Below are 12413 nucleotides of genomic sequence, written 5' to 3' on the forward strand. Positions count from 1 at the left end.
AATGCTTTTTGTTCTTACCTGGTTATATCAAGGCACTGCAGACCTTCTGATCATATTAAATTCCATTCGTGGAATGGAATTGATTGTTTCTTGCACACTGCCCGTTTAACATCAGACAACAAAATTGTTCAGTAAGAAAAATTCAAATGGAAAAATTCAGACCTGTGGGGGAAGTTGGACCTTGTGCAAAAACCCAGTAAAACTTGAGTAAGAACCTCAGAGTTCAGTGTATTGATTTTCTTGTGAAAGTTCAAGAGCTGTGTTTCGTTGCAGGCTGAAACTCATCTCAACTCCTCATGACCAGCTGAGCAAGAGAGATAGGATTTGATGCTATCCAAGGTGTAATTCCACAGTTCATGTCTTTTGCTACTGCCAGCTTAATAAGTTTCTGCCCACTCCCAGCCATTTATTTCCAGCCCAGCAGCAGTGCAGTGCCATCTCTTCCCTGACCGTGCGGAAAACCAGATGGCTGAAAATAACTCAGTCAAGAAAAGAAACCCTATATTTTATTTTTTTCCTTTGAATTAGAATCATTTGAGTGATGCCCACGGGCAGTCGTATTGGTACAACTGAAGGTGACATGAACTGCAGCATCAGAGGCAGCAGTGAGCACTGGAGGGTGTCCCAATGCTAAGTGATCTTGCTGTCAACAAAAATCTGCTCTGGGACCATATCCTGAATGAAGGGGTTTCACTAGCCACAGGATTATTTATTGAACTGCTGCTTTTCATTTATTTTATTAAGGAAGATTAACATCTTCTTGTTTGGGCAGGTTTATTTTTTTTTACTTGAGGAGATAAACCATCTCTGTGAGAAGTCAGTCAGCTTTGTGGACAGCCATGAATGTCAATAAAGTCTTGGCAAACACAGTAGGCATTTATTCAGCCTTGCAAATTAAAAACATTTTTCCTGCTTGTTTAGTGAAGGGAACAAAAAAAGACAAATTACATAGCGGATGAGCTCTCTTGATAGTTGGAATTCATTAAGCTGGTGGTGAAAACGCTGGGGGATTGATGGTGCAGAAAAAGAAGAGATGAAGCAGCTTTTCCCCAATAGCTGTGGTTTAAGTTCAAGTTGAAAATGACCAAAAAAAAAAAATCCCTTAAAGACATCTGTAACTGACTTCACAGTCTCAATTTCTATCTGGGTAGGCAGTTCTTTTCTCACTGCAGTTAATATTAATTGGTTTTTCAGCTGACAGATAATTTCTCAGTGGTTCCTTCATCTCCATCATGCCATGGGGTGTCTGCAGCAGCTCATAAATGAGATCCACGGCGAGGCATTAAGTAGGAAGTTCTCACAGTCCCTTCCCCTGCTACAGACAGAGCCTTTCTGCAGACTTGTCACTCTGTCATCTTCCCCTGGCTTCACGTTTTATTAAAAAAAAAAATAAATAAATAAATGGGGGGAATTTAAAAAGTTACAGTAAGTTGAGCAGTTTGTCATATGTAATGTTCTCACAGGCCATTGTCTGCAAATTACAGGCTGGCTCGGTCTTTCAGATGGATCGTAAAGCTGTCCTAAGTCAGGCTCTCACAAAATCCATTTACACAGCTCCTGTTGTGGCAGGGCATGGAAAGGAAGCAGTAGGACTTATTTTTTAATGAATTTCCTGTGCAGGATCATTAGTCCACATGGAAGTCTTTCCAAGTCGCATCCAGTGCATGTTCTCTCTGATTATCCCTGATTAATCTGATAAAGTGCCCACAGTTGTCATTTGCAGTCACAGATGGGATCACAGTTCTCAAATTATTCCAAGTGCAGAAATTCTGCAGGAATTCATCAGTGGAAGAGAGAGGGTTCCCTGATAGGTGTTTAAATGCAGCTAAACCACCTGTAAATCAGTACAGTTACTTAGCAGCAAAACAAAACAATTGTAAACTTTATTCTTGCAGTGCTTTAATTGCAGACAAAGCTTTACTCATGCAAGTCCATCCCATCAATGTCAAATAAAAACATGAATTATGAAGTATTTAAGATTAGGGCTTAAGTCACTGGCATGTCATTCTCATAATTTTCTCTGAAGGATTACAGAACACTTAATTTGTAATTACAGAAACAAAAATGTAATCAAATGCTCTTCCAGCTACAGGTTTTACCAATTTACAGTGAATTCTGGGTTTGGTCTCTTGCTTGTAAGTGTAAAAAAATTAACTCCTCTGTTCTTCTTCTTCTTCCCAGCTCAATGAGAAAGTTGCCCTCAGCTCTTCTGATCATTAAATCTAAGAAGGATGGAGCAGTTCAAGATCTGAAAATGTCCTAAAACTTCCAGGACCTAATTAGAAGGAGGCATCTTGGAGCAGCACAATAGCTCTCTCTGTGCAGTTCATTTGTTTTTCCAATTTAGAAATGACAGTTTACAGCCCTAACGCGAGCGTGTTTCTCATTAGCCGTGTTCTAGAAAGACACAGAGTTATTACAAGTTCTGAAAGATACTTTCTTCAGAAGTGCAAATGATATTAAATGGCAGAACTTGCTCTCTGGATAGTCAGATGGAGATGCTGTGGTCTGCACCCGTCCTAGGTCATGTGGTAAAGGCAGAGCCATGCAGCCAGACCTCGGCTTCAAATCCATGTGTGTCACGAATGCAATGCATGGAAGAGATGCTACAGCACGATTTAGCCTTGTCCTGGGAAGATAATGGCTGGGAAGTGTCATTGCTTTCCTTGTTTCACAGATGGATCTCAGGTTTCTTGGACTTTCTCATGAAGATTTTCTTGGAGAGGACTGTGTTAGCTGTGCTGCTGACAGATGCCCTTGTGAGAACTGTCCCCACTAACTTGATATCTCTCCTTCAGCCATCTAGAAGTTTGGTTCCTAGTCTGAGCTGGTTGGTTTTGTTGTCCTTGTGGTAAAAGAAGAGAGAGCTGCATCTTGGGAGATGATAAAGCTTTAGGAAATTATGTGATTAGTCTTTTACGTGGTTTTCTGCACCCTGAAGGGAAAGAGTTTGAAAATACTTTTTTGCCTGTAATCAGGACTCCACAGATGGGTTCATCTTGGGTGATGGTGTAGGGTCTGGAACAGAAGTTCTATGAGGAGCAGCTGAGGGAGCTGGGGGGGCTCAGCCTGCAGAAGAGGAGGCTCAGGGGGGACCTTCTCGCTCTCTACAGTTCCCTGACAGAAGGGGGGAGCGTGGTGGGATTGGTCTCCTCTCCCAAGGAACCAGGGACAGGACAAGGGGAAATGGCTTCAAGTTGCACCAGGGGAGGCTCAGGTTGGATATTGGGAAAAATTTCTTCACTGAAAGAATCGTTAAGTACTGGAACAGGCTGCCCAGAGCAGTGGTGGAATCACCATCCCTGGAAGTTCTCAAGAAACGAGTGGACCTGGCACTTCATGACATGGCTTAGTGGGCATAGGTGGCATTAAGTCAGAGGTTGGACTTGATCATCTTGGAGGTCTTTTCCAACCTAAATTATTCTGTGGTTCTAATCTACTAAAATCAGCTTTCACAGGGCTTCCAGGAGCTGGTACAGAGCACAAAGGGTAATGAACTGCAGGGGGGAGGAATTAAGATGCTTCACTCTTCTTGAAAATACTGCAGTAAGGCAAAATCTGGGGCTTTTGCATTGCTGGAGGAAACAGTTTGGTTCTGCCCCCAGTTCAAAGCAGCTTTATTGTATTGCTAGAGCACCAGTGTGTTGTGTGCCTGCGTGGAAGATTCCCAGGCAGCTGTATGTGCTCGGGGCAGAGCCTGGGGACACACGGGCGGGAGCACAGCTCGGTCCTGCTGCTTCCTGCCTGCTCTGCTCCGCACAGGCACTTTCTGGACAGAAAAGCTGCACAGTAAATCCAGTGCTGATGTGGCCTGGCACAGTGACAGCTCTTCCAGTAACTGCCCGCTCTCGGAGGCCCATCCTCCTCCGTTGGGTTGTTTTCCTTAAAACAGTGCTGTTCTACACCCGGATGGGGCACACGGCCTCTCTGTGCCTCCCTCTGCCACCAGAAACTCCGTGGTGCCTTCTCTGCTGCTGCTTGGGGGTAATTAGTTCCTGGCTGAGAGGCTGTGATGTTACCTATCAAGTGCTTCCCAGAACGTGTCAGCCGAGAGCGGGGCTGTGCAGACACTCAGACTTGCTCGACATCGCCCTGCAGATGTGGTCCTTCGGATCTCAGGTTTGTTCTGCCAGCTGAGAAGAGGAGCTGCAGACAGGTTATAAAAAAAAAACAAACCAAATCTGCTTGAAAGGGAGTAAATTGTCTAGAACACACTTCAGTAGCTGATTTCCAGGAAAAAGCCCTGTGTCAGATTTCTAAGAAGTAGTGCTGGCTCCAGGTGGGGAGTGCCAGGTCTGAACAATCTGTAATCAATGCAGTCCTTAGCGTTAGGTTTGGGCACACACTTTCTCCCTAATTTGCAAATCCCACCTCAACCAGGGCTAGCAGGCAGGTGGGCAGGTTTTCAGGCTCTCTGCATGACCTTTGAATATTCAACATTTAGGCTTTAACGTGTAGCTTCTGTCCCACGCTGGTACTTTGGCTGCTGCTGTTAAAATGAAGACACGGGAACATCCTGCAGGAGAACTGTCACACGTGTTTTGCCGTCACGAGAGGGAGTTTGCAGCAGCACTGCCCTTGCTGGTGTGTCTGGAGGTAGCTGTGTGCTGTGGGCAGAGCTCAGCAGACAGAATGTGTTAATAGAAGACAGCAACACAAGTAGGATGAAGGCCCTTCATTCCTTGTTAAAGCCTTGTACATGTTGTTCAAGCTTGGCTAACAAAATTCTTCGGAGTGACACTGCTGCAAGCAATTCTCTTGCTGTTGGTAGCAATATAATAGAAAACAGAAGTGAACATTTGGTGACTCAAACCAAAATCAAGGGTAAGAATAAGAAAAAAGCATCAACTGTTTAATAGGAAAAATAAAAACCCGACATGGCTAGGTATTCTTCTGTGGCATTTCCAATTTATTGTTACAGGAATATCCTCCCAGCTAGACACAAGCTCCCTCAGGAAGCTGGTTTCATATGGTGGTTTAGATTTAACTATTCATTGTCTAGCACCATTTGAAATCAGTGTTCTTGGAGGAAGAATGCCTGCCTTCATCAGGGAAACGGATCCTCAGAAGCCTCAGAGGAAAAGAAGAGAAGGTCAGCATCTTCCTTCTGTGGTTCTGCTGTTGTAATTAGCTCCACCACCAAATGAGGTCCCCTGGGGACTGTGGGGGTCTGTGGCCCAAGTGACTCTTGGGAGAGCTGTGCAGTGTGTGATTTCAAATCAGGAATTCTGCTGTCAGCATGTTTAAAATACTTGTGAGTGGTGAACGGCAGCTTCGGAACCAGAGGGGGGCTCGTGAGACAGAGACAACACAAAAAAGTGTAACACAGAATTCCAGCTCAGTATTGAAGATGTTGATTTTAATGCACCAACTGGTAAAAACTAGCACAGCTAGTTCATACAACATGGTGAGGAATTAGGAGGGGAACTGTATGTACTCCCAATTTTTTTTCAACTCAAAACATGTTTTAGCCTTACATGGGTACATCTTGGTTGGTTCATTATCAACCTTGTAAATACCTTGTACGTGTATCATACAAGACACACAATGGAATTTAAAGCAGGTGATTCTGCACCGAAGTGCTGGCAATTCTGGATGTTGTTTTTGCATCCCAGCTGCGTGTCTTGCTTTTTCTTGTGGCGTGTTTGGCAGGTGAGAATATGTTATTTATTTTGTGTGACTTTACAGTGTTCAGGTCACAGTTTGATGGCTGAATGTGCTCGCTGTAGCTGATGGAAATGGCCAGCACCAACAACTGTGAGAATTGGAACACGCTGTGGTTGGTCACGTTGTCCAAGTTTACTGAAATCTGGAGAACTTTTAAGTGCTTCAAGATGATATTTTTATAATTATTTCACTGTATTAAAAGATGTGTGTAGCTAATGGTTGATTTTGAAAGTTTTCACTGTACCTTTGTTTTCTCATCAACATTTTAATAATGCTTTTAATGTTTTGTTAGTGAATAATGCCACAGAGGTAATTAATTAACATTTTTCAAGTGTTTGGGGATTCTCCAGTGTCAAATACTATCCAGCACTTAACTCTTCGTCCTTGCAGATCTCCGTAACCCCTTTAGAGGATGACTGATTTCTTTTGGTGTTCAGAGTCAATAATATTTTCTAGCACCATTTGAAATCGGTTATAGTGATTGGGGAATTGCTCCTCGTGACTTTTTGTGCAAGAGGCTCCAGAGAGAATCTTTAGTGGTATAATCTAGAACTGAAAACAGGGAAGTGTGTTATTTTAGTGAATGGAGTTGCTGAATGCAGAAGTACTAGGAGTTTAAATTTTTGCGAGGTGGTTTTATATAGCTGGAGAATTTTCCTCGGGGAAAATGCAGCCTCTGATAGATGGAACATGTAAAATTTGTTAACACGAGGTCTTGGTTTATGTCCTTTGCCTAAAGGTGATGCTTGGAATGGTTTGGAAAGCCATAAGGTGCTGAGAGGGAAGACAAAGGGAGATGGTTTTCCCAGTGAGAAAAACCAGTGTGGACTTGAGATAAAAGAGGAAAAGCCCTACCCTGTTGGTTTAATGATCCTGTCTGTGAAGTATGAGGAAATCTAAGGAGCAGCAGGAAGCTTTCCAGTCTCCAATTCCCGTACTCTGGACATGATGAAAGCAAGATCTCAGGGAAGATCTCAGTGCCAGCATGGGAGTTCTTGCATTTACCTCTCGTACACTCTGAGCAGTGCAAGCAATAAAAGACCTGAGTCATCTTTCCAGGGGTGTTTAAGAAGTTTTACCTGAAAATTCAGCTCTTCAGTGAAACAGAACTGACCGGAGGCAGAGTTGAAGGTGGGTCGTGTCCCCAGTTCCAGCAGGATCTCATTATCCATGAAGATAATGCCTGAGAATCTTATTTCAAACAGCTTCTCATTCCTGCATCCAGCTTTTTGGGAGTTAATAATACAAACCAACCTACAGCAACTCTTCCCTGTAGCAGGGGATATTTTCCTGGATGTCCTGGTGAATTCAGCAGTGGACTTGCTTTTCCTATTATTCCATGTGGGGAAACTAAAATGTTTTTGTGAACAACTGGGGCATCTTGAGTATTCAGAGGCATTTTTAAGGTTATGGCTGATTGTTGGCAGCAAATTTACCTTTCTCTTGTACCCTCCATCTTTTCTTTGGTATATGAAAATATTTTGAAAGCAGGAGGGGGACTTTGGGTAAGGGCATGGAGGGAGAGGTCAAAGGAGAATGGCTTCAAACTGACAGAGGAAAGGGTTAGATGGGATATTAGGGGGAAGTTCTTCCCTGTGAGGGTGGTGAGGCCCTGGCACAGGTTGTCCAGAGAAACTGTGGCTGCCCCATCCCTGGAAGTGTCCAAGGCCAGGCTGGACAGGGTTTGGAGCAACCTGATGTGGTGGAAGGTGTCCCTGCCCATGGCAGGGGGTTGGAATGAAATGATCTTTAAGGTCATTTCCAACCCAGACTATTCTGTGATTGTGGGATATGCTGCCATTGCTTTATTTCTAAGATTATCACAAACTAAACGAGACCTTATGTGAAGAGTATGGGACCTTTTCTTAGTCTGTCACTTCCATCCATTTATGAAATCCACCCTCATGGTCTGTCTTGTTTAAACTCTGAGAAGTGGGTAGTACTGTGTTTAGTACAAAAGACTGTAGGTTAGCCCTTCAATTAGTACAAAAATTACTAAAATATGGAAAAAGTAGACTGGCTGGCAGCATGGGGGTTTTGCAGTGTGATGCAGAGGGGTGACACCTGCCCACATGGATATTTTAGGAGTTTTGACAGATGTTCTCGTGGAGGTTAAAAACTGTACAGAATGAAGTGTTGCATTCTTGAAATGTGACTTAAAAGTAGTCATCATGTTTTAAGTACATCCCTTGCCTAAGTAGCTCCCATACAGACTGTTGCTTAAATGATTTCTCAAGTGAAGTCCTTGACGGAACAGATGGATCTGTTTGGAGTTTTGCTGCTTGTACTGTGTGTGTAGGGTCAAAACGTCTGGACTCAGAGAAACTTGTTAGCACAAAAACTTATCTTAAGGTAACAATCAGTTACAAAGTGATCATACAAAAACAGGTGAAGATTAACGAAGTTCTAATTATTTATGTTGAAAGGTAAGAGGGTTTTAACCTGCAGTAATTTCTTCTGTTTGCACCATACAGTGAGAAAAAACAGCTGCCAAGTGCTTGGATCTCGTGAAAGTAATTTCAAACATGAGTACTGTTGCTGGTGTACCCATGTACAGTCTCACAGGATTGTGTCCTGTTCCATGTTGGATCATCCATACAGCAACAGGGAAAGAATGGATGGAAGAAGGAAGAAAAATGCTTGATGAAAAGAGAAACATTTCAGTGTAAAATAGATCTATGGATGAGAAAGAAGCGTATGAGGTTTTTTGTTTCCTTTTTTTTTTTTTTTGATGCTGTTTGCTCTCAGCTCTTGGCCTTCTAAAAAAGTCAAACTACTAGAAGACAGTCTTCCCTGTCACACAGATTTAGATGCAAAATGGTGCTTACAAAGCCTGCACCAGTCTCAAAACACCACTCCAGTACCACAGTGTATGATTTAAACTATTTGTTTGCAAGTCTGCTCCATCCTGCAGCAATGCTGTTGAGCAGGTTGGATACCCTGCAGCAATTGCAAGATGTAACGTGCAGGGGGATTCCTTGATGACCAGCAAAGTTTGTCCAGCTGCTGGTGTTTTGGAATGATGTTAAAATGAAATAAATGCTTGGACTGAGCCAGAAACAGCACTACAAGTCAGCTGTTCTTCCCCCACACAAACTTTTACTTCTGGACTAATACAAAAGATGCTGGATGGTGGGATGAGAGGGAGGGAACCCTGAAGTCTCTTGGAAATTTTTCAATGCAAAAATATTTCAGAAGTGTCTTAGAGTGTACACTTTTTCTGTTAATGAGTCATGAAACCATTTTACTACATAGAACCTAAATTTCGATTGTTACATTAATTTGTCTGAAACTTTGGTGATCTTGCATCCCAATCTCAAAATGTCTGGCTTCTGCATAAGGATGTTCTGTGAAATCCGTCGTGTGTTGGGAGTCTGGGGGGCAAATACCTTGTCTCATGTTGAGTAGGAGCTTGAGATGATGGTGGAGAATTGCTTTGTTTCCATAACAAATAAATTGAGGCTCAGAACTGTAATTTTCATCATAATATGTATAACTTTCAACATGGATGAAACATGCAGGCATAAGATGCTTATGAAAGAGTGGAACAGCAAACAAGACAACATGGTGATATTCTACAAGATGCTTCCTGATTTCTTCCAAGCCAGTTTGAGAATCGGTAACCAAAAATAACCTGCTTGTGTGGGATTTGCCGTGTCCTTAGCGCACATTTCCAGTGCCATAATGGACAGCAGAGGTATGAGGAGAATAAATTTGGGGATTGTGGGTTTTACTGGGGGCTGGTCGAGTCCTGCTGGGACCTTCTCTAAGTATGAAACAGCAGAGGCTTGTGTTGGCAGAGCTTTGCTGTGCAGTAAAACGGGCTGTTAGAGCTCACAGCAGTTTAAAGGTGCCAGGAGAGCGAATTCTTACTTGTTTGGGTAATCCTAACAAAAACAGTGTTAGAATTTCTAGTCATCTCTGGTAAATCGAATCCAGTGAGGACAATGAAGCAAACTCCAGAGAAGCAGCCTGAATTAAGCTGCCCGTGGTGAGAAGTTCTTACTTCACACATCACTCAGGACAGATCTGCTGTCCACAGAGAGCTCTCCCGGTTTGTGACAACAGTCCATCCCACTGGTGGATTCTCTTCTCCAACTGTGCCTGTCGCATTCTGCAGGTGCATCTCCCCTTAAAACATCCAGAGCTTTTGGGTTCCAGGCTTAAAAAGGTGGAGCAGCTCTGTGCTCCCACCTCTGCTGTTGAGCAGGCAAGAGGATTTTCTGTGTGTTTGTACTGGTCAGTGTAGTAGTTAGAGACCTTGGGTCAGAAGGTGTTCCCATTCAGCTCCTTGAAATAAGAGGCAACAATTTGTTTTCCTTATGTCATTTTCACTCTTTACTTGCTTTCCAGCAATTTTCCAATAGCATCCATGGAGAGATGTGTTGCTGCCTGCTCTGCTCCCTGAATTGCTGGGTGTTTAAGTCACCTTACGTGCAACTTCTATCTGTGCTGCCTTCTCAGCATTGTGTCGGTTTCTTCCTGAGGATTCCTCTCTGGAGAACCTGCTTTGGCAGCAGATGAGTTGTCTTCAGTCCCTGGGAGTCTATTTTCTTCTTGTCAGAAGAAGTTTTTTAATGTCAACTTGACATTAGGAGGAGAGGTGAGGCTTAGGATCACAAGGATATTTGAGTTCAGTATTTTGGTGCTAGCAGTGTTCATGGAATCATGGAATGGTTTGGGTTGGAGGGGACCTTAAATACCATCTCATTCCAGCTCCTGTGCCATGGATAGGGACATCTTCCATTAGACCAAGTTACTCCTAGCCCTGTCCAACCTGGCCTTGAAGACGGAGCATCCACAGCTTCTCCGGGCGACCTGTGCCAGAGCATCACCACCCTCACAGCCGAGAATGATTCACATTCTGCTGCAGAGGAGAGGTTTTCTTGGGCTCTACTTTCCAAAGCAATTAACATGTCAAGCCCTGCACATTTCTGGTTGGATTCCAGTCTGTAAAGCCCGACACTGACACTCATTTGGAGTAGCACAGCCTGGGATGAAGTGGTTGGGAAGGGATGTCCAAGAACTGTGTGGGGGAGCCAGCTATGGTACAGTTTTCCAAGCAGTGCATGGCAGTGCAGAGCATGGACAATCACCAGGGAATGTAAGGCATTTCTTCACTTCTCCAAATGCTACCTTTTGTACTACTGTAAAGTTACTGCATCTGGCGGCGTTAACATAAAACCCAGTGGGACTTATTTATAATTAGTGATTTTACTTGGAAAATACTCAAATACCACTGTGCAGGATGAAATCCCAAAACAGATTGGCAGCTGTAAAAGCTGTAAGCACAGGTGAGTTAGCTGGTCTGTTAATAACCTCCAGAGGACCACACAGTGATTTTCTCCATTAGATTTTGCCATTATTTAATCTTCAGTCTTGCCTGTCCTTACTGTGGAACAGACTGGAAGGAGAACGGCTTGATAGTCCCCCAAGTAGTTCTTCATTACTAGAAATGCCTTGTGGTGATGGCGTTGCCAGCAGAAAGGTGCCAAAATCCTTTATAGATCAGAACCTGCTCAAAAATCACATCTGGGAGAGCTTAAGCTTCTCACAAAATTCATGGAAATTACCACGGACTTCCAGGCTTTCAAGTAAGTTGTCGTGTAAGGACTCTCCACTACGTTTCCAGTGTGAGAACTGAAATCAAAACCGAAGTGTTTGGAAAAAAAAAAAAAAAAAAAAGAGAAAAGACCTTCAGCACAAGTAAATTTTCAGATTTCACTATGCAGATAAAAATTCCAGTTGGAGAACTTCGGAGTGAAACAATGGTGTAAAAAACCCCCACTTTTTGGTTGAGATTTAGCCTGGAAATTTTAAGACGCTCATGAATAATTTATAAACCAGCCTTCCCACGGATGAGCAGCAGGACCAGAGCGTGGCTACGTTTGTCACCGTATTGAGATGTTTTCTGGCAATGGGGGAATTTTTATGGTGTTCTTGCTCATAATGGAGTTCTTGCTTAGCTTTTAATGTCCCAAATGTAAACAGATCTGAGGAAGCAGATCGTTAAAAACGTTTAGAAAGGGCGAGTGAAAAAGCGAAGTACTTGTGCGCTGCGTTCCAAGCAAAGCCTATAAATCAGCGGCGTCAGAATTAGGCTGCCAGCCCAGAAATGGCATCGGGAGGAATAGTCAAAAGATTGATTTTCTTTTTCTAAAACTGTGGCACAAGAGAGGAGGGAAGAACCCAAGAGGTTTGAGAACCTGTCCTGTGCTCTGTTTTCAGTTTCGATGCTCTGCTTTAACAAATTTAAAATTTGAATCCAATCTGGTTTTGGGTGTTTGGCTCCACAGCCCTGGGACCAGTGGACTTCAATGCCTGGTGCTCCTGCATTAGCAAAGGCTGGGAATGCTTAAATCTACGCAGAGGTTTTATGCGTAGGAGTAGCTCAAAAAAAAAAAAAAAAAGGAAAAAAAGGCAGTTTTCATTTGGTTTTGAATCCGCAAGCTGTTTTCTAAAAAGTTTGGGTTTCCAATGTTTGAGCCTTCAAGAGTCACTTCAATAACCCATCGCTGTCTCCTGGGAGCAAAGCTGGGGATCATTTGGGGTGTGGAGGGAGGGTGGAAGTGGCAACCCCTGGAAAGTGCTGGTGCTCGTGCCCCCAGCGAGGTGCTCCTTGGCTCCCCTCTCCCTTCCTGAGCCAGCCCACCAGATGTGAGATGCTGCCTTTGGCCCGGGAAGCAGCGGGAGCTGCGTGGTTTTGCTTCGTCGGGAGAGGCCGTGGGTGGAGAGGAGCTGGCAGG

At 43.6% G+C, this 12413-nt stretch overlaps 1 protein-coding gene and 1 long non-coding RNA gene across 3 annotated transcripts in view; both read left to right on the plus strand.

The window, feature by feature from the left end:
• LOC116786718 overlaps window positions 1-3148 on the plus strand; it is a 118992-nt gene extending 115844 nt beyond the window's left edge. Inside the window, exon 7 of one of the 2 annotated variants that reach the window (XR_004357049.1) lies at window positions 2182-3148. This is a non-coding gene — a long non-coding RNA (uncharacterized LOC116786718). Of the gene's footprint in view, window positions 1-273; window positions 1167-2181 lie in introns of those variants that run through there. The other variant, XR_004357048.1, reaches the window with a different exon arrangement.
• Window positions 3149-7950: 4802 nt separating this feature from the next.
• LOC116786715 overlaps window positions 7951-12413 on the plus strand; it is a 32900-nt gene continuing 28437 nt past the window's right edge. Inside the window, 1 exon segment of the mRNA XM_032687612.1 lies at window positions 7951-8019. The gene's annotated coding sequence lies outside the window, so the exon portion shown is untranslated.

This window comes from Chiroxiphia lanceolata, chromosome 5, assembly GCF_009829145.1.
Source record: "Chiroxiphia lanceolata isolate bChiLan1 chromosome 5, bChiLan1.pri, whole genome shotgun sequence".
Taxonomy (NCBI): domain Eukaryota; kingdom Metazoa; phylum Chordata; class Aves; order Passeriformes; family Pipridae; genus Chiroxiphia; species Chiroxiphia lanceolata.